Source organism: Misgurnus anguillicaudatus, chromosome 14 (assembly GCF_027580225.2).
Source record: "Misgurnus anguillicaudatus chromosome 14, ASM2758022v2, whole genome shotgun sequence".
Classification (NCBI taxonomy): domain Eukaryota; kingdom Metazoa; phylum Chordata; class Actinopteri; order Cypriniformes; family Cobitidae; genus Misgurnus; species Misgurnus anguillicaudatus.
The window spans coordinates 4,520,582-4,544,407 of record NC_073350.2 but is presented as its reverse complement, the minus strand read 5'-3'; the positions used below and the strand labels follow the sequence as shown (position 1 = coordinate 4,544,407).

At 38.1% G+C, this 23,826-nt stretch overlaps 1 long non-coding RNA gene across 1 annotated transcript; it reads right to left on the bottom strand.

Annotated features, from left to right (window-relative positions):
- Positions 1 to 6,663: 6,663 nt before the first annotated feature.
- Positions 6,664 to 22,982, bottom strand: LOC141369435 (uncharacterized). The gene is made up of 5 exons (XR_012373116.1): positions 22,930 to 22,982; positions 21,705 to 21,755; positions 15,734 to 15,788; positions 7,561 to 7,642; positions 6,664 to 7,359 (listed from the first exon to the last, which is right to left on the bottom strand). It is a non-coding gene; the product is annotated as an uncharacterized lncRNA (long non-coding RNA).
- Positions 22,983 to 23,826: the final 844 nt, after the last annotated feature.

Sequence of the window (23,826 nt, the reverse complement as noted above, 5' to 3'; positions counted from 1 at the left end):
TTGGGATGGGGTGCATTCATTCAACTGTCAGTGAAAGTGACCCAGACGGTAACCCAACAGTTGCGTTACACAAAACAACCCAACACTAAGAAAATGGCCCAACTTAATGCCTCAAAATGTTAAACCCAGCATTTGGGTGAAAAAAACATCCCAACATTTTTTAGAGTGAAAGCTGGCTGCAGATTCTTTTTACAAATATGGCTTAATCAGAGTAAAAGCCCAAATCTATTAGTAGCTGGCACAGAGGTAGAAACATCAGCACTCTTACCCTAGGCAACGGCTCCATTTGACCAAATCTACAGACCATGAGAGCTCAACCAAGACACTATTGTGCACTCATAAGTGCATAACAAGCCTGTGAGTACAATATATTATTATATAGGTCACCATTCTGTATAAGACATAAAAACTACTTTCTCATAATAAATAATAGCAATCAATGTCTTCTTTTACATAGCCATTATCAGCTTCCTGTTTTTCCACTTTATTTTCTTCCTTTCATGAATCTGTGCACCACAGAAAGGTTAGTTACTGTAGATCATTAATGGTTCACCAGCCTGTAATTAAAATAAACACAATGTTGTGTGTCTCAGTCTACTGATGGCAGATCAGACACATCCACTGATTCCCATTGCAAATGTCCGGTACAGCGGCTATCAGTCTCCACCATCAGCTGGTCTTTCACCTGTGATCAGAGCCCTGTTTCAGTAACAGCCGCTTTGATTGGCAGCAGTAATCACAGTCCCTCGCCTACAGCGCCTCATGTTCACACCAAACCCTGTGCTCTGACCTGACATGACTTTCCCCTTCAGAATCTGATGTTCAGCCTCACTGATGGGTGGAAACATTGATCCGGTCACTGCCTGGACAGCGACTGCGGTTGAGCGTTTGTGTTGATTACTTTCTAGCAAGGTTCTCAAAAGTCAAAGTCATATGATTGAATTGCTATGGAAATCAAAAAGGATGGCCGTTAGGGTTTTGAATGAGGTCATTACATTACAAGGGTGATGTATTACAAATGTACTGATCTTTTGTGGCCCACTTTCTATCCTGTATGAGAGCTGGGATTATTTCTATCTATAATTGATTCAAACAAACAATAGTTTTGATTTCTCTCTCTTTATTTGTTGAACAATTTCTTTGGCATTAGATATTAGCAAAATGTCTAAACCTGATAAACCTGGTAAGTTTGCATAATACACCCAAGGACACCAGAATAGGACTGTTCGTGTGGAGGTAGACCTACTGTACTCTCAGGAAATTTGTTTGTATTCCCAAATCCCACTTAGAAAAGTAGTCAAATACTAATACAATTTGATTTACCTAGAAACCAGATAGATTTTAGCAGGGGCGCATTCAGAAATTAATATCAGGGTACGCACAGCGTTGTGCTGCCAAACACCCACTAAGCATGTAGTAGCTTTTGTTTTCCGTCACAATTAATTTTCACTTTTATTATCATGAACTGACAGGGCATAGAACATAGGCCTATGAGTTAAAGGCGTTATATGTATTAAAGGCGGAGTGCACACTGTTTGAAAAACGCTTTGGAAAAGGAGACGGGCCGACTACCAAATCACACTTATAGCCAATCAACAGTAAGGAGCGTGTCTACTAACCGACATCCTTGCCGGGTTGCGTATGTGTGGGGCGGGTCTTTTAAAAGAAGGTCCAGATTCTATTGGGGTAGGGGCGTGTTTGTTTAGGTGATTTCAAATATCAACATTGGCTTTCAAACATTGTGCACTCCGCCTTTAATTTATTTGTAAAGAGAACAGATGAACAAAGACCGTGCATCACTTTTTTATGTTAACAACAAACTAAGCAGATGAATAAATGCAGTGAGTTTTCTGCAGTGACAGCAGAGGCCGGTAAAACGCACAAAACAACACCATGTTATAAAAACACAATGACAAATAAAACATAATCAAACCATGAACTTTCAGGGAACATAGAAAAGAGGGAGACGGGAAAAGAAAACAAATAAGTTTATTTGAAACAACAATCAAGCATTGTAATATCGATAAATCCAAATAGCATGTAGATGAAGAAGAAGTCAGGTGGATGAAACAGGTACATTGCCACACACACGCGTGCACACGCGTGCACACACACACACACACACACACACACACACACACACACACACACACACACACACACACATACAGGCATATGTGGTTTACGAGGTCAATGTGACTTTTTGGTGGTTTACGGGGACACACCTTTCCCAACATCCAATCGACATGAGAGTTATGTCAAAAAATTTCATTTGATCTACAAAAGACAAAACATGCTTCAAAATAGCAAATTCATTTTTACAACACACAAATAATAATTATGTGACATTTTACAGGCTTATGGGGTCTGAGCCAAATTGTGGTTTATGAGGACAATGTGACTTTTTAGTGGTTTACGGGGACACACCTTTCCCAACATCCAATCGACATGAGAGTTATGTAAAAATGTTTCATTTGATCTACAAAAGACAAACCATGCTTCAAAACAGCAATTTCACTTTTACAACACACTAATAATAAGTATGTGATATTTCACAGGCTTATGGGGTCCGAGCCAAATGGTGGTTTATGAGGACACTCAAAGTTTATGAGGTTTCTCTACACACAAACCTAGCCCAGTGGCCGTTCTAGACAAATTTCACTATGGGGGCCAAGGAGGTGCACATTAAAAAAGGGCAACAAATGATATTTCAAGATTATAGGGGTGGTTACAGGGATTAGTTTAAGCCAGGACTACACCTTTATTTAGTTATATTTAGGAAGTATAACTAGTTTTAACAAACATGCCTTACTAAAAACATTACTTGTGTGCATTTTAAAGCAAAACAAAGAGCACTGATGTATTTTAAGATTTGTCAGTGCAAGTTGGACAGCTCTTACATTTATTTTAGTCTAGGACTAGTCTAATCCCTGTCTTGGAAACCGCTCCTTAAACTTTATTAGGGCCCGAGCACCAAGGAGGTGCAAAGCCCTATTGTTTTTGTCCGGTTTCTTCTTTTTTTTCTCCGAAATGAATCGCATTTTTGGAGGTCTAAACATGCTCAAAAACTCATGAAACTTTGCACACAAGTAAGAAGTGACGAAAATGTACATGTGGTATAGGCATCAGAAGTTGGCGTGTAGAAATGACTCTATAGCTAACCTGCAAAATTTCAAGAGAACAGCCCTCCCGCTACGAAAAACAAAGGTGGCCAGAGACATGTCTACACAGGCACGGGCCACCCTTGGCCTCTGCATAGAACCGCCACTGACCTAGCCTCATCCTGGTTTAAGGGGACTGACAAACACAGCTCAATTTCACAAGTGGTCAAAGGTTTTCATTGCTTTTAAAACAAGTCTCTTCTATATATATATATATATATATATATATATATATATATTTATTTATTTTTTTTGATTGGTAATATATTATGGCTTCCACAAAAAATATGACCGTGAGTAATGATGCTGAAAATTTGACTTTCAATCATAGAAACAAATTATAATTTAATATATATTCACATAAAAAACAGTTATTATGAATTGAAAATATTTCACAAATTAGTTTTTATTGTATTTTTGACAATTAATTCATTTTGACAATAATGTAATGATGATAATCTTGGATAATTAACTCTTTCCCCGCCATTGATGAGATAACTCGTCAATTAAGAGAAAACGCTTCCCTGCCAATGACGAGAATTTCCGGCTTTCCGCAATACCGCAACTTATACAACCCGTAAGAAATGCCTCACATGAAAGAACTCCGTGTATGTTTTAAAGATCGCTCTGCATCTGATCTCTATAAAAAGTCCTTCACAAAAATGGAATTATCTCAGCTTTTTGCTCAAAATTGGGTGTTTTTGAAGAAAACTTCCCATATTTGAGAGGTGATAAAAAGAGAACGAATGAAGGTCTGATGAAACAGGTTTTTTTGTTTGAAAGCAGAGGGTCTGTTCTTTCATTTGATATATTGTTTTTTTTTATATTTATAGAATTTTATTTTCTGGATGGAATTAAACTTTTGTTAAAATCATGAAATATGCTGGCGCTGGCTGGCAACTTTTTTAAAACGCTGGCAGGGAAAGAGTTAAGAGAGTAAAAACGTTTAATAAAAAAATCATTTTTTGAATTTAAAAACTGTCAACATTACAATCTAGTGCTGCCAAATGATTAATCACGATTACATTCAGAACATTTTTACTTTGTGACGGGAATTTAAAAAACATTACTTTCAACAGCAATAACATTACAATCAGAAAAATTTTACTTAAAGGAACACACCCACATTTTAGCTTATTCACAGTATCCCCCAGAGTTAAATAAGTCCCTACATATTATTCTTATCTCCGTGCGTGCTCTGTCTGATGCAGCCCCCGCTAGCTTAGCTAAGCACAACGACTGGAAGTGAATGGCTCCAGCTAGCATACTGCTCCAAATAAGTGACAAAATAATGCGAACATTTTCCTATTTATGTGTCGTGATTTGTATAGTCACACCGTGTACAAACACCAAGGTCATATGAGACAGCCATCTTTCAACAGTATACAGTAGGGGTGTAACGGTACGTGTATTCGTACCGGACCGTTTCGGTACAGTGCTTTCGGCACGGTGCACATGTGCACCGAAGGCCTAATGCAATCTTTTGTGTGCGGAACATAGGTGGAACATAATATGTTGTGTGCGTTTCCACACGAACATATTAAGTGGCGGAAGTCTCCGCGTTCAGCGCAAGTCTTCTGTCAAACATATAACATAATTTGGCCCGCAGAAAGATTTTTATTTACTTAGTTGTATATTCGTTTGATTATTGATGTAAACGTTTACGTGTCGCGTCTAAAAGCGCATGTTAAACACGTGTTGATGCGCTGTTTTGTTCTGTTTGTTCTTTCGTTGCTACGCAATCATGAGTCGCGCTTTCTGTGACACGCGAGAATAACGGAATGCGTGATCAGATTTTTCATCTGCACCTCACGTCAATCATATCATTGTCACAATGTGATCAGCTGGTCGGGACAGAGAAGAGCTGTAACCCGGGCTTACTCAGCTGTTACTCAGCTGCGGAGGGGTTCGTTAGTTCAAGTCACAGCTTACATTGGCAACACAAGCAAAGATTAGGAGAAACGTGCAAAAGGTAAAAGAAGGCTATGTATGCAACTCACCCATCTTAATATGAGTGTATAATAACTATATCATCATGTTGCTTGCTGTGCAGTTACACATAGAGAAGTAATATTATTTTTATACAGAGATGGTACATAACCAATTCAATACTGTGACTTAAAAAATCCAAAATAATTCAAAACCAAAACATTTTTGGTGGCAAAAATGTAGGCTAATCGTTCATAAATGTATTTTACTTTACTGTACCGAAAATGAACCGAACCGTGGCCTCAAAACCGAGGTACGCACGAACCATGATTTTTGCGTACCGTTACACCCCTAGTATACAGGGCTCAAAATAAACCCTTTTATTTGGTAGCACTGATGCTCCCAACTTTAAAGAGTTAGAAGCACCAAATTTTGAAGCACCACAATATGTATAGTTATAGATTTATTTTATTAAAAATAAACACAACTGGGCTTTACACATCCTATGGCCAGGATTTGAATTTTTTTTTTGCAGATTCCTAAAATAGTACCCAAATGCTGTTTAAATAATAAAGCCGCAATAATAATTAAACAATTATAGGTAACATAATTATGATGACAATAAAAAATCTAGCAAACACGTAAAACACTGATTAATTGTGACATTACAAAAGGATGTTTGTCGGATGTCCCTCAAGCAGGATGCGCTCATACATCATCAAACACTATTTGATTTGATAGACAGGTCAGTGTCTCCTTCAATAATGAACACATTTGTCATGACACTTTTTGTGTTTTTGGCACTTTCGCCATGTTCAAGCAAGGTCTCGCGCTTAAAATGTGTGGATTCCGCCACCAACGCCGTTTTACCTGCAACCTCCATTAATACAGTAGTAAGATTGGCTGTAGTCGTCTCGTTCTCTTCATTCTCGTGGTTCGTTTTTTCACATTTTCGCGCTTTGCGTACCAACGTAGCACGGCAACAAGGAATGATTGACATTCATATTAACCAATCTGTGCTCTTCATTAAACGCAAAAACTTAATGGTGAAATTTGATTGGTTATGTAATGCGGGAGAGAACGCTGAACCTGGAACAGCACACAGCATACACTATCTAAATCAAGTCACACCACAACAAAATAAGCAGTCGCAAAAATGCTCCCAAATATTTTTTAAGGTTGCACAGATTAAATTTTGGTCGCATATGCGACCAAAACAGTCGCAATTTCGAGCCCTGGTATACACACTGGGAACTACACTCTCAGAAGACGAAGCACTGCCACCCGGGCGGAGCGACTCGCACAACTCTGACCGAACTCTCTGCTCCTCACCAGGGGGCTTCTCGGGGGCTGCGAGCAAATCACTACGCCCAAGCAGCAGTGCTTCGCCTTCTGAGAACACAGCTCCCAGTATGTATTCGTTAAAAGATGGCTGTGTCTCACATCACCTTGTTATTTGTACATGGTGCGACTGTACAAATCACAACACATAAATGGGAAAATGTTTGTGTTATTTTGTCACGTATTGGGAGCAGTATGCTTGCTGGAGCCATTCACTTCCAGTCTTTGTGCTAAGCTAAGCTAGCAAGGGCTGCGTCAGACAGGGTTACAGCAGGCACAGAAAAATATGTATGGACTTATTTAACTCTGGGGAATACGGTGAATAAGCTAAATTCCCAAAATGTTGGCGTGTTACTTCAATGACGGCAATTACAAAACGTTACTTTAAAATCAACAGCATTACATTCTGAACATTTTGACTCACTTTTCCATGCGCTTAAAGGTAAGCCCTCGGTTTCAAACAAACTCTCTGAGATTTTGCTCTGTCCTATTTTGTAGCACTGGATGCTCACATCTTTTACAGACCTCACATTCTCTCACTGACGCCAAGTGACCTTTGCTGATGTGAGATCTGAAGTGTCACATTACAGCGTTCACTGGGGCGGCAGTGGCTCAGTGGTTCATGTAGGTTGTCTACAAACCGGAAGGTTGGTGGTTTAATCCCCGGCTCCACCTGATCAAGTGTCGAGGTGTCTTTGAGCAAGACATCTAACCCCAGCTGCTCCTGATGAGCTGGATGGCCCCTCGCATGGCTCACACCGCCGTCGGTGTATAAATGAGAGAGTGAATGGGTGAATGTGAGGTAAATTGTAAAGCGCTTTGGATGGCCATAGGTCTGTTAAAAGCGCTATATAAAATGCAGTCCATTTACCACTCTCTTCAGCTTTTGTCCAGGGTTTTTTGAGCGTACCCTTTCCTCTGCCAGAGACTGAAAACAAACAAGATGATAAATTGTTAACATAACTGACTACCATTTTTTTACCTTTTAACCAGAACTGGTTCCCTGCCTGAACTAATATAAAGATTTGTTTAAGTAATGTTTACTCAAATTAAGCATGACAGTGTTCAAAGTTAAGAACAGGTAAGCCAACTCATTACATGAATGAAATAAAACCCAAATTTACCACACCATTGTTTTGAGAGACATTTATGACAAGTGTTTGTTCCTTCAGATGGGTACTTCAGGCATGGTTTCCTCCTTTTCAAAGGCTCTATGGAAATGGATAGGCAAATAATTGTTTTACAATGCTTTGTCTACATATAGAAATATTATTATTATACAATTTAAGTTCTCTGAAAAAGAGAGTATAAAACTCAAATGTCTGTAGACCTTTCACGACTGTTTTAAACACAGCTAATTATTTCCATTCGGGACGAAACAAATGATTGGCTTGCGCAACTATCACTCTCTCTAGCGACCATGGCAACACCCCTGTTGCTACGGGATCTGCCCACACATGCGCAAACCCGATTGATTATCCAGTGCACGGGGCACGAAATCTATGAAGAGCAAAAGTACTGCAGTGAAAGAGCATTAACTCACAGTACCTGAATATCCAGTCAACGAAGGCAAACGAGGCAAAAAAAGGAATAAACGAAGAAATCAAACGAGAGTAAATATCGCATGGCTTTTCCTCGAGTCGACGATGCAGTAGTGGTATTGTCTCCGGAGTGTAGTCCTCATCAGAGTCAACAATGCTTTCATCACGGAAACTCTTACATGCAAACATTGTTTATGTTATGAATCTTCCACGAAATTCACCTTTATTACAGTGTAACTGATGGTAATGAAAAAACTTGTATCAATGCAACCTATTTTTAGATGTCTTATAGGCTAAATATAACTAACTTGTTCGTTACCGAATCAAACTAAATATATTTTAAACTTTTCCAGTATCGATATGCTTGCTTAATAGTGAGTACTAAAAGGCATCCTATTTGTTTATATTCATAGTGATAAAGTTAGGTGTATTATTACATGTGATTCTGACGTGATGTTACTACATGCACCGTGCTCCTTCCTCTCCGCTCGTCTGAGGTAAATGATGGTTCTCCCAGCAAAGCAGTCGCGCGTTCATGTGTTTTGGGGGCGTGGCTTTAGAAGAAACCCAGGAGGGAGGAGGTGGAGTGAATGGAAAAATGAGTCGTGAGAGGTCTACAGACACTCGATTTTATACTCTCTTTTTCTGGGTACTTACATTTTACTTATGTATTGAAATATAAAGACAGTTCAAACAAATTTGGTAAAAAGTGTTTTAGACTTTTTAGACTTAAACCTGCCTACTCCGCCTTTAAGTGAAGAGGAAAGTATTTGTTGTTAAGTTTATTTATTGAACATTTTGACTTCAACGGAATTTTTTACTGTATACTGCCAGGTTTCCTAAAAAAAAGTAGAATAAAAAACTAACTTAATTTTTTTTTAAGTCTAGTAATTCAGGGCTCCAGACTAACTTTTTTGTTATTAGGAGTACTTAAAATAAGTATTTTAAAATTTTAAAATGCCTAGAAGGGGAAAAAGTCTTCTTTATGCGCGTTGCAGAAAATGACAAAGGCACGAGCGTTTGCTGACTAGTGTTGCCAGATCTTACAGGAAAAAAAAGAAAAACAGCAAACAAGAAAAATCCAATAATAAACCAAAATAAATCCAAATGCTTTATTTCAAAGATCAAAATATTCGTACAGGCATGTTTACACTTTAATAACACCAAAATCTTGATCGCTTCATGTGCCAAAAGCCATAAACGGTTAAGCACCAAAACGGTATATAAGTACAAAAAAGACGAGGACCTTGCAACACCTCAAGATGTTGGGCGCTGTGAACACAAATGCATGCAGTACACAACGCCAAGACGGAGGTTTATTGCAAAACATAATCCTGTTAAATTATTTTGGTCAAAGCTGTGAGTGTTAAGCACGCGAGGCGGCAGAAGGTGGCTATTGTTATCTCTTTGTCAATCATCACATTTTCCTGAGTTTGCAGTGTTTTCGAGGCCAATGAAACAAGTCTGACAATGTTCTGCTCTGTATGTTCTGCTTTTATATTTCACATATAAGAAATTCAACCAATGGTGAGGCTTAACGACAAAGGGTGAGGTGGTAGCCAGGAAGTATAACGCTATCTAAAATATTGCCAAAGACGGTGTTACAGGGACGCAGGAAGTATGACAAGGGAGACGAAGCGTCTCGTTCCCTTCTCAGGGAACAACAGTTACATACGTAACCCAACACGTTTTCATGTGTCAAACACAACTATGCAAAAAAGCATTTTAGAATGAATCAACAGCTTACCATCTACTTGCCAAATTGCCGATGTTGCACGCCCTCTGTGAAGCCTAATGTGCAAACAGTACTGTTGTTTAAGATGCAGTTTCTGTTTTACATTGCCTAATGCAATTTTGTGTTTGGGAACTTATAGCATAGCACAGATGACAACATGTTTGCTTGAGACAGCGCAAGCTAACACAGGTAAAGCTAAGCTACATTATAGCGATGACGCTGTAGTGAATATTCTCTCAGACCAATCAGTGACCTACAGTGTTTTCGCGTCATGTTTGGTATCAGCTCGAGTCGCTTGGTACCCAAACCGAGGTGGTACGAAAAAAAGTATGCCCTTAGTCACACTTTCGGAAGGTTGGTCTGGACCATTCGTAAGCTCTCTCTTCGCATTGCTTGAGCGCAAAACGCTATCGCCGCCACTGTGCAGCAGTCTTTAGACATCAGCGCAGCGCAGTACAAGTCAAACTATGGTATGTTGACAATGATTTTATGTTATGGACATTTTAGGACTTATAATAATATATGTTTGCATTAGATACAGGACTTTTTATGCAGTTGACTTTATTTGGTATCAGAACTAATGAATCGAAGACGGCGCTGGTGTTGTTTCGAAGGTTGTTCCCCATTGAAGTCTGTTCCCTCTGTTTATAGCGTTTTCATCACGTTACATTTATAATTTATTTAGAAAGATTAAAGATTTGAATTGGTTATACTAAAAAGCAATAATATCATGTATTCTATTATACAATTTATTAAATATTTCATACATTTCACAGTTTTATATTATGGTATGTCTTTATTACATTATACTGTTTGTTTTAATACGTGCATACATAATAAATTTATATATTATACATATAATATGATTCATACTATAAAAATAACTGACTTACCATTAAGAACAATAAATGAAGAGTTTTGTTGCAAAACGAGATAACCACCGTTTTTTTAATTGTCCAGAAATCTCGTTTTTTGGTTGTGCATTCCAATTAACATCAATTCAAATGCAGTTGGTTTGTTTTGATTTAAACCTTCATAACTTAAAAAATACAGCTAAGTAGCACCATAAAACAAAATAATAACATGATAACATAATAATAAACATGTTTTGACAAAAATGTAAAAAAATGGATATCTCGTTTTGCAACGAAACTCTTCAAATATAGAAATGCACACATACATCTCAGTAGCCATTAAAGCCATTTCTTGTTGTAAAGTACCTATTAGTATTAAAATGTATTACATAATTTTTAAAAGTCATTAAAGTCATTAAACCCATGTCAAGAAGCAGCACAAGTGACAAGTGGTTCGTCTACCCGTATTACTGATAATTTAATTAATAGTCTATATTTTACGGATAACTTAAACTAAGTTAAAATATATGTTACTGGAATAATTTGAGTAATGTTCCATTTCTATAGAGCGTGTTGTCTTTTATAGCGCCGTAATGCACATAAAGTGGAAAATCAATCCCTGAGTGATCAATTCAAATAATTCAGCACCTTCACTTGGGACAGTGGCATCTTTAGGTCCAACTTAGAGGCAGCGTGTTAAGAAGCTTCCTAAGGGACACTTCGGGGAACACACTTAGGAACATAAACAACTTTGGTAAGATATATCTTTTTGAGTCTTCTTAGGGCGCTAAGAGTGAGCGTTATTGGGGAACCGCGCCCTGAAATCTGAAAATATTTCACTTTTTTTATATGGTTAATGAACTTAAACTGAATCAACACTGAACTGAATTAAAGGGTCATGAAACCCCAGACTACTTTGCACATCATAGAAGACAATGTTAGCATCTGAAAGCTGGTTAATTTTGAGCTTTCTGTGCTATTTTCATCTTCTGGGTTTAAAATCTACATTGTGTTGACGTCACATGTGGCAAAGAACTAGTACATTGATAACGCTTCAGTGTCTATAAAATTATTCATGAGACTGCGTGTTCTTATCCTATGAGAAGGTTCTTAGCTTAAAGGGGCGGTGAATTTGTTGATTTTATTGTTTTATACTGTTGTCTGATGTCTACTTATGATGTTCGCGTGGTTTTTACATTTAAAAACATCAAAAGCAATAAGTAATAGGCTATTTTGTAACATGGATTAGTGGCTGTCTGGAGAAATGGTTTGTTTGAAGGGGCAGGCCGCACTGAAGACCTGGACGTAACACCCACTGCTATGATTGGACAGCTTCATTCCCCGTCATTACATGTGGGGAAATGTTTTAAAAACGTTAATGTGTAAAAATAACAGCCGAACACAAATATGTTTGAGCCACAAAAGATTCTGGGTGCTAAAAATGATACACATAAATGACAATACGTATAGTAAAGTAGAAACAAAAATTTAAACTCGACGTGACTAAATTACCGTATACAACACAGTAAGCGTGCATTAGAATCTAAACTGCGGCTGATAAATCCTTATCAATAACTTTGCATATTTCTATTGTGCTTGTGAGGTTGCTCTGACATACACGTAACGCTACATACCACAGTTATATGATAAAAAAGCTTTGTGGAGTGTTTGACCTTTCAAACGCAACTCGCCTAAATTACCGTATACAACACAGTAAGCGGGCATCAGAAACTGCGGCTGATAAATCCTTCTTTATCACTAACTTTGTATATTTCTACCGTTAAATTACAGTCGTGTTGTTAAGTGTTGTACCTTTATTAATCGTTTAATGTTTTTAGTACATTAAAACAGTCAAACATACGTGTTTAGACAGGGATGTTACAACAGACATATCAAGCGATCTCTTCTAACAAAGCAATAGTGAAACGCAGTAACTTAAATAAACTTAGTGTATACTGCTGTGTCATTTTTGTCAGATCCAATATTAGTGGTGTTTTTAATCACAGTCTCTCTGCAAATCCAGCATCGACTTCTTTACAAATGAATCCGTGTACACAACAAACACTCCCCACGCGAGCTGGAACTTCTTCAAAAACAAACTTTATCCACGCATTCCTAATGTTGAGCCTCCGTTATCCAGCGTCTGTGTTATTCCCATAGACGGTTCTTCCACAACCGAAAATGCGTTTCCATGGTTACTTTAGATCACCGTGTCAAAATAAAAGTCTCTAAGAAAAAATGTATTTAACCCTCTGGGGTCTAAGGGGTTTTTAGGGCCCTGGGGAAGTTTTGACATGCACTGACATTTGTGCTTTTTTCAGTTGCTTAAAAACATATTAATGGCAAAAGTCTCATAACACTGCGTTCAGCACAAACTGGGCTACAATATCATATAATCAACATGTATGTACATGTTTGTATTTTTGAGAGAAAAATGTTTATGCGTGGTTTTTGAAAAAGCAAAAATTTTAAGTCACTGATATAAGTCCACAAAACTAATTCTAAACATGTTTTCCCAAGACTTTTCAAAACAGGATCTAGTAGTCTAGAGTTTTTTCTTCAAAATGATGTGAAAATCATTCCCTACTCGTTCACATAAAGCAAGATATTGATTTACAATTTCTAAGACACTTTTGCTTGGGAAAGGCTGTATGCGTGGAGGCGGGAATGCTCCTGAATAATCAGTGATTGACAGCTGAGAGACAAAAGGGTTGCATAATGAGCCACATGAGCCTTGTGGGGATGTTCAACAGGAATGTAACTTTCTCTGTAGTAAAACCATGATGGTTTACTTTTCAATTTAAATGTAAATACACACACACACACAATATATATATATATTAATTATATTAATTTCACATGTAGGCTATAAGTTACCTTTAAAAACCATAGTAGCCTAATCAAAGTGAACACAGGGTTTGTGTGTGGCAAAAAGCTCAAAAGAACAACTGCCTGTCGTTGTTTGGACTCTTAGTTGTGTTTTTGTAATCATTATATCATTATAGTAGAAACACAACAAGGGACAAGCATGATAAACTTGCTCAATGTTTGTTTACAGCCGCCGCCATTACCTCACGTGTTGCTCATGAAAGCAGTCGGCTTGTTCGACTTCATGCGGCGCTGCAAAGATCGACAGCCGGGTGACGTCAAACTACCGCGAGAGTGATCCGCGAAATTATATGGAAGAGTTTGCTTTTAAACCGCTCTCGCGAAACTCTGACGTCATTCGGCTGCCGGTTCTTGTGGCGCCGCATTAAGTCGAACAAGCCTATTAACTTATGTGTGCACATGCGAGTGATCCTGTGTTTAATAAACGTGCTGTACGGAGATATATGCTTAGACGCAACTAAATAAGGATTGTACTGTTTGCAGTCGCGTATTTTATAAGAATACCAAAAACCGCGTCGATTTCCTGACTCGCGTGTTTGTGCATGCGTTTCCCATCGCGTAAACTGTTTGACGGAAGACAAAGAAAACACTCGCGTCTGGAGATAGTGACACACATACGCAAGTAAATAAGGATTGTACTGTTTTCAATCGCGTATTTTATAAGAATACCAAAAACCGCGTCGAGTTTCCTGACTCGTGTGTTTGTTTACGTGTGTTCCCCTCGCGTGAAATGTTTGACGGAATAACAATGAAAACACTCGCGTCTGGAGATACTGACACACATACGCAAGTAAGTAAGGATTTAAATGTCATGTTTTGGTGCAATCGGATGAAACAACAAGGAATAGAGAGACTGGGTTGTGGACTGGATTGCGTATCCATTGACTGCAGGAGGCACAAGTTATGCATATGGATGTCTCTGCTCATTCACTTCAATGGCGCGGGGGCGTGGCGATCTCTTCTCATTACAGATAATCAGGTAACATTAGAAAGACGGTCCCTCTCCTACTTCTCATACAGTTTACACCGAATGACAATATATTTTTTCGATCTCACTTACATCATTTAAAAGCTGACATTCCAAGCATTATGTAGACATTTATCTTTTGTTTATATGACATGTATTCGTGAAGTTACAGTTAATTTTCTGACGCGTTTCTGAAATGACTTCACTGAGGGAGAGAGAACAAAACGCGCATCATGTTTATTTTCTTAATTTTGCGAAAAGCACAACTTTCTGTTTTTATTGGGAGTGGATAGAAAAAAACTAGACACTTTAACGTTTTAAATGATGTATAAATCATATCTGTATGTCCAAAATCAGCAGAGTTATCTAAGTCTCTTTACGGAGTGATTGAAAAATAAAGAGTTGGCGGCGCCCGCGCCGCAGCCGACCCCAGAGTGTTAAAAGTCATTTTGGTTACATTTGGCAATCTTTAAAGACATGTTTACTTATTGTTGAGACACACGTGTCACGCGAAGCTGTGGGAGGGGCTACAAAAGTGTATTTGGCTATGGGGAGGTGCTTCAATTCTACTTTGACGTCATATTTTTTGGAATTCCACACTCGCTTGTAATACTGGCTTGGTGCCAAAAACTGTTATATTTCAGTAGCACATTTCAGTTCTGAAACTTGCAGAATGTTCATTTAAGTATGATGACCTCTTATATAACAAATTATCAAGTTAAAATTAAGTATTTGATTCACCGCTCCTTTAATTATTCACAACAGCATGTTATGACAGACGCTTTAGACTGTGAGATCACATACATTAACTGAGAGAAACGTTCATGAATCGAAAGAGAATGTTTGTTTTTGCTTTGTAATAAGAGTTCGGCACAAATGTTATTCATTCATTTTAGTGAGTGATTTTTACAACTCCTTGACACAACCCGTCAAAAGGCTTATATAAATGCCACAGAATAAGCCTTAGATTATCAAACTGCAACAGTGGTTTTATCTATACGTTTTCAATGCAGAGTGCCAATGGCTGTGCATTTATTGTGTTTTTAACTCAATGGAAGCGAATTGAAACTGTCTGAATCCTAAGTTGTCTGTCTGTCTCCCCTCTTTCCCCTCCTTTCTGCATGGCACCACGTCCACTTTTTAGTTTTTTTAGCATAGCTTAGCATAATCCATTGAATCTGAACAGACCATTTAGCATCGCGCTAAAAATAACCAAAGAGTTTCAATATTCAATATTTTTCCTTAAAAATTAACTAAGTATTTTAATTTAGACTTCGTGGACTCTGTTTTATTTTTTTTTAAAGGAATTTTCTTACCATCATTGCCACTGCCTGGCCTTCTAGCTTCCTGCTGGGATCTTACCATTATTACCTTGAGGGGAAAAAACAAGTTCATGAAAGACATAGAGGATAAAGATATTAGTGATGAGCTAATTTTCAAAACCAGTATTGAAGTCGCTTTTGAATGAGCTGGGAAACTGATTGAGATAAACCAGAATTCTATTTTTTGACAAAAATCATTTACACAAATTCAGGCACTGCACAAAAGCCTGTCAAGTGCTTTTCAGAGAATAGCGCAGACGTGCTTCACATCGTGAGCAGGCACGCGTGCCACACGGCTGAAGTGAGAGAAAGACGTGGTTCTTGCAAATGTAATGCAAGTTAGCTGGTGCAGGGCTTGACATTAACTTTTTGAGGAACTTGTTCTTCGGAGTAAATTTATGTTTCACTTGTCAATGCACAAAAGTCACTTGTCCGGGTAAAGATTTATAATATAATGTATTTTTTGTGTTTTGCTAATCAGTGGCGGAGCCAGGGATTTTTCATAGGGGTGGCCAGGCAGGTGCCAGTTACTCTGGGGTGGCACATAAAATCTCTATCATGCAACCTTAAAATACTATTAAGTATTATAGATGCAATAATCACAATGATGTATAACATACAATTTCTACTTTCTACAATTTTAATTAAAATGAATTGAGATTAACATACAATTTATAGTCATAATTCAACCTAATTTTTTTTACTATTTAATCAAATAAAACTTTTGAAATTTACTTTGAAACCAGAATTTATATCTCCAATTGCTGAAAAAACAATAGAGACCAGAAAATCACGTGAATTTTGTAGGCCACTGAAATGTATTTTACTAAGATTCATTTGGCTGCTTCTTGGTACTCTTTCTGAAGAATGATGCTATATCTGCTGCTGCCTTTCTCTTCATTTTTTCCCACATTTCAATGATCTGACATTAAAACACTAAAGCAAAACATTAAAACATTACCATGTTTTAAAAAACTTATTAGGGTAAATGTATCTAGATTATCTGTTATATATAAAATAAATTTTAAACCTAGCATTTACGCTGTAATGTTTGTGTGGGATTTTTAATGTACAGTGACGAACTCTGTCAGATTCAAATCAGCTGTCGCGCAGCACACACACATAGGCGCACTGAAAGAGAGATTCTCATTATAAAACAGATTCTTAAACAAGATTTCAAGCCCATTATGTGTTTTTACCAAACTTTAGAAGAGATAAAATACGGACTTAAATCGGCTTTTTTGACACACAGTGATGAAAATGCGGTTTCAAAATCATTTATATTCACACCGGAGCCTGAAGAAACATCACTTTCCACTCCATGCCGTCTCGCTCCTCCATGTTCGGTGATCAGGTTTCATGCGCGTGCAGCTTTTTAGTAACAACATAAGGTGTAAACGTGCGTTTGTGTGTTTGTCGGTGCACTGTGCTCTCTGTTCAATATTCCGCTCGGTGTTTGCGCTGCGCGTTCTGCTCTGTCGTTAACGGCACATAACGTTAAGTAACATTGTTTGAAATTTAACTTCTCCAGTCGGACAACTAATTTTCTCTTACACTTGTCCTTCAAAAAATCCACTTGTCCCAGACAAGCCTTAATGTCGAGCCCTGTGGTGATTTTGTTGTTTGAGCAACCTAGCTAGGCGGCACGTGCCTGATTCGCTCTTGCTCACGTTATTTATGTGCATTATTTACATGCTACAGTAGCTACACTCCTTTAAGATAATATAATGTTCTACAAAATCTGCTTCAGTTTGTGTTTATTAACCCTTAAGTTTCACTTCATCACGCAGCTATTCCCGTTAGAGGTATCTGTTAATAACATTTAATTCATTAATAATCTAGTATGTGTTCATTTTCTGTCAGTTTCTTCAAAATTAAGTTTTATTTTCCTTTTCATCATGACGTGTACCCTTTGATTACCACGTCCATGGAATTCTACACCTCTGCTAATTTGGCTGGTGACACTTTATTTCGATAGTCCACTTTAGACATTTTACTAATTATAAGTAACTTTGCAACTACTTATCAACTACCAATCTTTAGAGAATTAGTAGACTGTCTGCTTAATATCTACTAACACTTTATTGTGATTAAATCTCCTCAGACATTTAACTGTCTACAACAGGGGTTTTCAAACCTGTCCTGGAGGACCACAAGTACTGCACATTTTGTGTGTTTACCTTTTGTGACACACCTCATTCAGTTACCTTACACACCCAGTTCAGGTCTTACAGTCTCTACTAATGAGCTGAAGATTTAAACCAGGTGTGTCTAATGACGGAGACATGCAAATTGTGCAGTACTACTGGTCCTCCAGGACAGGTTTGAAAACCCCTGGTCTACAAGTATCTTTGCAGGTGCATGTCAACTTATTCCACTAACCCTAACATCTTTCCTAACCCTTACAGTCTACTAATACTTTAATGACAGTTAGTTGATGTATAGTTGCAAATTAATGAAAGTTAGTTGACATGAAGTTGCAAAGTTATTTATACAGTTGAAAGAAAAAGTATGTGAACCCTTTGGGCTTACTTGGATTTCTTCATAAATTGGTCATAAAATGTGTTCTGATCTTCATCTAAGTCACAACAATAGAGAAAAACAGTCTGCTTAAACTAATACCGCACAAACATTATATGTTTTCATAGTGCAGGGTGGAAAAAGTATGTGAAACCCTAGGCTAATGAGTTCTCCAAGAGCTAATTGGAGCCAGGAGTCAGCCAACCTGGGGTCCAATCAATGTGATGAGATTGGATGTGCTGATTAAAGCTGCCCTGTCCAATAAAAAACACACACCAGTTTTGAGTTTGCTGTTCTGAAGAAGCATTGTCTGATGTGAACCATGCCTCGCACAAAAGAGCTCTCAGAAGACCTACGATCAAGAATTGTTGACTTACATAAAGCTGGAAAGGGCTACAAAAGTATATCTAAAAGCCTTGATGTCCATGTGTCCACGGTAAGACAGATCGTCTACAAATGGAGAAAGTTCAGCACTGTTGCTACACTCCCTAGGCGTGGTCATCCTGTAAAGATGACTGCAAGAGCACAGCACAGAATGCTCAATGAGGTGAAGAAGAATCCTTGAGTGTCAGCTAAAGACTTACAGAAATCTCTGGCACATGCTAACATTTTTGTTGACAAATCTACAATAAGGAAAACATTAAACAAGAATGGACTTCATGGGAGGACACCACGGAGGAAGCCACTGCTGTCCAAAAAAACATTGCAGCACGTTTGAAGTTTGCAAAAGAGCACCTGGATGTTCCACAGCACTACTGGCAAAACATTCTGTGGACAGATGAAACCAAAATTGAGTTGTTTGGAAAGAACACACAATGCTTTGTGTGGAGAACAAAAGGCACAGCACACCAACATCAAAACCTCATCCCAACTGTGAAATATAATGGAGGGGCCATCATGGTTTGGGGCTGCTTTGCTGCCTCAGGCCCTGGACAGAGTACTGTCATCGATGGAAAAATGAATTCCAAAGTTTATCAAGACATTTTGCAGAAAAACTTAAGACCAACTGAAGCTTAACAGAGGATGGACGATGCAACAGGACAACGACGCAAAGCATAGAAGTAAATCAACAACAGAATGGCTTCAACAGATGAAAGTACGCCTTCTGGAGTGGCCCAGTCAGAGTCCTGACCTCAACCCCATTGAGATGCTGTGGCATGACCTCAAGAGAGCGATTCACACCAGACATCCCAAGAATATTGCTGAACTGAAACACTTTTGTAAAAAGGAATGGTCCAAAACTTCTCCTGACCGTTGTGCAGGTCTGATCTGCAACTATAGGAAATGTTTGGTTGAGGTTATTGCTGCCAAAGGAGGGTCAACCAGTTATTAAACCCAAAGGTTCACATACTTTTTCCACCCTGCACTATGAATGTTTACATGTTGTGTTCAATAAAAACATGAAAACATATAATTTTTGTGCGGTATTAGTTTAAGCAGACTGTGTTTCTCTATTGTTGTGACTTAGATGAAGATCAGAACACATTTTATGACCAATTTATGAAGAAATCCAAGTAAGCTCAAAGGGTTCATAAACCTTTTCTTTCAACTGTACTTAGTAAAATAAAGTGTAACCATTTGGTTAATTATCTGAACCTGCTCCTCCTTAACTTTGTTAATAAAACATCATAAAGTAATTCCTCAAATAAAGACCGGTATTCAAATAAACGCCGGGCCTCTGATGGTGGCCGGGGGCGTGGACATCGTGGACAAATAAATCCCAGTCTCAAATTAATGCCAGGGACAAATTAGTGTGAATACCTGCAATCTCCTAAATGCATTCAAGTTCATCATTATGCACAGCTGCTAATAGATGGCAGTAGCTAAATTGGATGGGTCTTATTTAATGCTAGTGAAGGAGTTTTTAAAGGACAAGTTCGGTATTTTACACTTAAAGCCCTGTTTTCAGATTGTTTATGATGAAATAGAACGGTTTTGACTGAAATTTGGACATATGATGCTGGGCCGAGAATTTTAGGGTGCTTTTGTATCATGATCCCCACCTCTACAATGGCTGCATAGGTGCACTGGAACAATCCTTCCTAAAATGCATTAAATGAAAGTAAACGAAAGTTTAATGCATTTTAGGAAGGATTGTTCCTGTGCACCTTTACACCCATTGTAGAGGTGGGGGTGATACAACAAACACCCGAAAATTCTCGGCCCAGCATCATATCTCCAAATTTCAGTCAAAACCGTTCTATTTCATCATAAACAATCTGAAAACAGGGCTTTAAGTGTAAAACACCGAACTTGTGGAGCATGGCACCCAGAAGAAAATTTGTTTTTAAATTTAAACAAACTTGTGTGTGTTTACAAGTGTTTTAAGTTTGGTATTTTACACTTAAAGCCCTGTTTTCATATTGTTTATGATGAAATAGAACGATTTTGACTAAAATTTGGACATATGGGGCTGCCCCGAGATTTTTTGGGTGTTTGTGTTTCACTTCCCACCTTTACAATGGGTTTAATGGTGCACTGGAACAATCCTTCCTAAAATGCATTAAACTTTCGTTTACAAAGACGTGACAATCACCGAGTGGTCAGGGGTGTTCACTGATATGCTCACACAAAAATCGTTGCAAAAGATGCTTTTCAACAGCTGTTTTAGCATTCGTTGTTAACTTGTGGACCTTTTTTCCCAAAAAAAAAAAACCTCACACCTGTACATTCTTCCGCTTAGAGCTTGAATAATAGACACTCCAGCCCAGGTGGTGGCGCTAATCCGCCATTGCCAATTGCAAGAATAGAAACAAAGTTCCCGGCGCGGAGTAATACCGTACCTCACAGCACATCTAATACATGTCAATGGAGTTGGCAAAAACTACGATAAAACCTGTTAGAATGTGTATTTTGCAGCGATTTTTGTGTGAACATATCAGTGAACACCCCTGACCACTCGCTGAGTTTCACGTCTTTGTAAACGAAAGTTTAATGCATTTTAGGAAGGATTGTTCCAGTGCACCATTAAAGGCGGAGTCCACGATGTTTGAAAAACGCTTTGGAAAAGAAGACGGGCCGACTACCAAAACACACTTATAGCCAATCAAATCAAATCAAATGCCGGGTTGCGTATGTGTGGGGCGGGTCTATCAACAGAAGGTCCAGATTCTATTGGGGTAGGGGCGTGTTTGTTTAGGTGATTTCAAATATCAACATTGGCTTTCAAACATCATGGACTCCGCCTTTAAACCCATTGTAAAGGTGGGAGGTGAAACACAAACACCCAAAAATTCTCGGGGCAGCCGCATATCTCCAAATTTCAGTCAAAACCGTTCTATTTCATCATAAACAATCTGAAAACAGGGCTTGAAGTGTAAAATACCAAATTTGTCCGTTAATTAACAAGTTAACTGCTGAATCACATTTAGTAGGAATTAGAAAATTTCACTTCAGATCAAATTATAACACGTGTGACACAAATTTGACAAAATTATTAACAAACCTCTTTAAGAGATGTGACTTCACTTCCTGAAGCGACAGGCTCATGGACGAGCTGGAAGACCGAAAAAAAGAGAAATTAGCTATAATGTGACTTAGCGGTAGACTATAAGTTTACAACATTTGTGTGTGTTTACTCATGGTTTATGAGGACACATGTGACTATTGTACATGACTCAGCAAGTGGACTATAACTTTACAAACTTGTGTGTGTTTACTCATGGTTTATGAGGACACATGTGACTATTGAACGTGACTCAGCAGTAGACTATAACTTTACAACACTTGTGTTTGTTTACTCATGGTTTATGACGACACATGTGACTATTGAACGTGACTCAGCAGTAGACTATAACTTTACAAGACTTGTGTGTGTTTACTCATGGTTTATGAGGACACATGTGACTATTGTACTTGACTCAGCAGTAGACTGTAACTTTACAACACTTGTGTGTGTTTACTCATGGTTTATGAGGACACATGTGACTATTGTACTTGACTCAGCAGTAGACTGTAACTTTACAACACTTGTGTGTGTTTACTCATGGTTTATGAGGACACATGTGACTATTGTACTTGACTCAGCAGTAGACTATAACTTTACAACACTTGTGTTTGTTTACTCATGGTTTATGAGGACACATGTGACTATTGTACTTGACTCAGCGGTAGACTATAAGTTTACAAGACTTGTGTGTGTTTACTCATGGTTTATGAGGACACATGTGACTATTGTACTTGACTCAGCAGTAGACTATAACTTTACAACACTTGTGTTTGTTTACTCATGGTTTATGAGGACACATGTGACTATTGTACATGACTCAGCAAGTAGACTATAACTTTACAAACTTGTGTGTGTTTACTCATGGTTTATGAGGACACATGTGACTATTGTACTTGACTCAGCGGTAGACTATAAGTTTACAAGACTTGTGTGTGTTTACTCATGGTTTATGAGGACACATGTGACTATTGTACTTGACTCAGCAGTAGACTTTAACTTTACAACACTTGTGCGTGTTTACTCATGGTTTATGAGGACACATGTGACTATTGTACGTGTGTGTTTACTCATGGTTTATGAGGACACAAGCCTTTCCGTATACTGTTAACACACAGGTGTTTTAGGATGTTAACTGCAGAATCACATTTAGTAGGAATTACAATTTCACTTCAGATCAAATTATAACACGTGTGACACAAATTTGACAAAATTATTAACAAACCTCTTTAGGAGATGTGACTTCATTTCCTGAAACGACAGGCTCATGGACAAGCTGGAAGACAGAAAAAAAGAAAAAATTAGCTATAATGTGACTCAGCGGTAGACTATAACTTTACAAGACTTTTGTGTGTTTACTCATAGTTTATGAGGACACATGTGACTATTGTACGTGTGTGTTTACTCCTGGTTTATGAGGACACATGTGACTATTGTACGTGACACAGCAGTAGACTATAACTTTACAACACTTGTGTGTGTTTACTCATGGTTTATGAGGACACATGTGACTATTGTACGTGTGTGTTTACTCATGGTTTATGAAGACACAAGCCTTTCCGTATACTGTTAACACACAGGTGTTTTAGGATGTTAACTGCAGAATCACATTTAGTAGGAATTAGAAATTTCACTTCAGATCAAATTATAACACGTGTGACACAAATTTGACAAAATTATTAACAAACCTCTTTAGGAGATGTGACTTCACTTCCTGAAACGACAGGCTCATGGACAACCTGGAAGACAGAAAAAAAAGAGAAATGAGCTATAATGTGACTCAGCGGTAGACTATAACTTTACAACACTTGTGTGTGTTTACTCCTGGTTTATGAGGACACATGTGACTATTGTACGTGTGTGTTTACTCATGGTTTATGAGGACACATGTGACTATTGAACGTGACTCAGCAGTAGACTATAACTTTAAAACACTTGTGTGTGTTTACTCATGGTTTATGACGACACATGTGACTATTGAACGTGACTCAGCAGTAGACTATAACTTTAAAACACTTGTGTGTGTTTACTCATGGTTTATGAGGACACATGTGACTATTGTACGTGTGTGTTTACTCCTGGTTTATGAGGACACATGTGACTATTGTACGTGTGTGTTTAC